Here is a 3,210-nt window from a genome sequence, read left to right on the forward strand (position 1 = left end):
TTTTTTAAAGTCCAGCCGATTAGATGAAAATGCGTTGGAATCTAAATTTATTTGAAAAGTAAAGACACCCCCATAAATACTAAGTTTTTTACTCAGAATTGTTCACATACTAACGTTTAATTGTAACTGTTTTGTTTGATGTGTGAAAATTWATTTTTTATCTGAATKTACAACAGTTGACTTTGTTTTGCTCAAGCAGAGGATAAATAGAAATGTGTTTTCCTAACAAAGGAAAAAGTTTTTACACCCTCCGCCTGATAGCTAGTCTCATCGTCTTTGCTCAGAATGACTTCAGAGAAATACCGATTCAGGCACAACATGTTGCAGGTAAACTCCCTTCACTGAACTGCAGCCTTTTCTTACTGCATCCACCTCCACCTTTTCATCATCRTTATTTCTTTTTCTTTTCTTTTTTTTTTTTGCCAAAAGCAAGAGTTGCCTGGAAGAATTTTGTGGCAGAATATTGCTGCAGATTTCATCATCCTAATTAGTTAAGATGAAATAAAAGAGCTGAGTTTTATGATTATTTAGCGGAGCGAGTAGCTGGCAGTTCTCTTTCACCTGCAGYAAACAGCCTCAGGAGATCTCCTCGCATATTTTGCTCATTTCTGTCTCATCAAGATGTAAAAAACTTGTCCAGCTTGTCTTGAAAGCCAGATTCAAAATCTAAATTTTTAGAGCTGAGGTGATATATTGTTTAATTATTTTATTTCATGTTCATATTCACTCTCCACTCACTCAGAGGGGGGCAAACAACCCAAACGTTATACTCAAGTTAGAGCAGCAACACATTTTACTCAAGTATCCAAGAAATTACTCAAGAGTCAAAAAGTCAAATCAAGTAACTGATCAAATTATCAGGCATTTAAAATTACATCATCAGACGGAACAAAATAAAAAGTTAAGTGGACGTTTTGGTGTTTTAAGGAACAAAATGATAATAATTCATAACAAAATCTGGCAAAATAAAATGTTTCCAATTCTAATCAATAAAAAACTTTAACACAAACTGCAGGTGTTTGTCTGTGTCTGGTGGATATTCAGTTAAATCCTGTTTGTTTTTCATTTAGTGGGTAGAAAATCCAGAAATTTTACTTAAGAGTAAAAATACTTCATAATAAAATTACTCAAGAAAAAGTAAAAAGTACAGCATAGTAAAAATACTCCTGAAAGTAAAATTTTTCTAAAAAGTTACTCATGTCGCTGTAAACTAGTTACTATCAACTCTGCACTCACTGCAAAAAACAACTTTCATGCAACATGCATATTTTATAGGGCTGCACAGTGGCGCAGTTGGTAGAGCTGTTGCCTTGCAGCAAGAAGGTTCTGGGTTCGATTCCCGGTCTTTCTGCATGGAGTCTCCATGTTCTCCCTGTGCATGGTGGGTTTTCTCCAGGTACTCCGGTTTCCTCCCACAGTCCAAAAACATGACTGTCAGGTTAATTGGTCTCTCCAAATTGCCCCTAGGTGTGAGTGTGTGTGTGGTTGTGTGTCCTGTGTGTCTCTGTGTTGCCCTGCAACAGACTGGCAACCTGTCCAGGTGACCCCGCCTCTCGCCTGGAACATTAGCTGGAGAGGCATCAGCACCTCCTGACCCCACTGAGGGACAAGGGTGTCAGAAAATGGATGGATGCATATTTTCCTCTTGTGGTGGCGCCCCCTTGTGGTACGCTGCCCTACAGGAATTACTCCTGTCAAAAAAAGGCCAATGCATACACCTGATCTTAATCTGACACTCTCACTTGTATTTTACACGGTAGATCACAGATTATCACTGAAGAGCGAATTCTGCTCCGAAATGTCGGTACTGAAACGCTTCCTGTGCCAAACTGAACTCCCTCAAATGCTAATTTATGCAATATGACTTATTAAAATGCATCTAGATTCAAAGAAACCCACTGAGCGCTAATGCAAGGCATTATAATTTTAAAAGCTCCCTTTGTAGTAGTTTAGCGTTTCATCAGTGCAGGATGTGATGAAATGACACTTCGTTGGAGAAGTGAAACCGTGTGGCTCGGTTGCAGTGCGGGAACATCTGAGAAGGTTTTAATTTGATTCTCAGTGAAGTTATGTGACCATCATCCAACAAAAACACAACAATCAGCTCCCATCTGCCGTCTTCACAGGGTCCTGCTGGTGCTTGAAATCCTTGAAAATGCTTGAATTTCTTTGTAAAAGTCCTTGAAAGTGATTTTTTCCTCGCTGTGTGAAGTTTTGATGTCTTTGATGTTTTTAATGTTTTTATCTTTACTTTTTATTTCCTTATTCTCACTGTTTATGTTTTAATGAAGGTTTTAAGGTGTGAGTACCCTTGTTAGATGGCGTTCTAACTAAAACTCTGAGGTTTTAATGTTTTTAATTTATTGGTTTTAATCTTTTTCAAAATCCTTTTCTCTTTCTCACTGTTTATTCCTGTTTTTATTTTAATTATGTAAAGCACTTTGAAATGCCTTGCCTCTGAAATGTGCTATGCAAATAAAATTTGATTGATTGATTGATTAAAACAAACTCAACCTTCATTGCTTCAGGTCAGAAACAATTACCAAATTTATTTCTATTTGCTGAACACAAGAAAACCTAACAGGAAAATTTTTAGAGTTTTTTTTGTGTGACTTTGTTTTTCTGTTTCAGCATTTTAAGGTGATTTACACAGACAGGATTTGTTTGGATTGTTTCTGTGTAATGAATATTTATTATTCCTAGTAGCTCAATTATGGATTTGTGTCAAGTTAGCTTTTTTTTAAATGTTGTAGAAACATATTAAAATATTTTTTGTGTGTTTTCTTCTCGAACCAGTCAAGTATGTGAGAGAGACATTTGAAAATGTGAAATTTTGTTACATTTTAGTTTCTCTTGTCTTTGCTGTAAAGTGTAAAATTCCATCACTAGACATTATTAATATCAGTGATAAATTATACCATAAAATAGTGATCTGAAGCTGTCTTTTTTAGTCCATTTATATTTTTATGTCCAAAGTGCTGTGCTGGAAAAGTTTGAAAATGTGCGATTATAATGCTTGAAAAGTGCTCGAACCCTACAGTCAATCATTTCTGAGTTATTTCTAGATTCAAGATATTTGCACTTGAAACAAGACAAAATGCTTGTATGTTTTTGTGTTGTACATTTAGACTTCCAGATTGCAAAATTCAGCAGAATGTCCTTGAAGTCAGAATATCTGACTTGGAACATGTTAGCTCAGGGGTCCCCAAA

Source organism: Poecilia reticulata, linkage group LG3, assembly GCF_000633615.1.
Source record: "Poecilia reticulata strain Guanapo linkage group LG3, Guppy_female_1.0+MT, whole genome shotgun sequence".
In the NCBI taxonomy this organism is placed as follows: domain Eukaryota; kingdom Metazoa; phylum Chordata; class Actinopteri; order Cyprinodontiformes; family Poeciliidae; genus Poecilia; species Poecilia reticulata.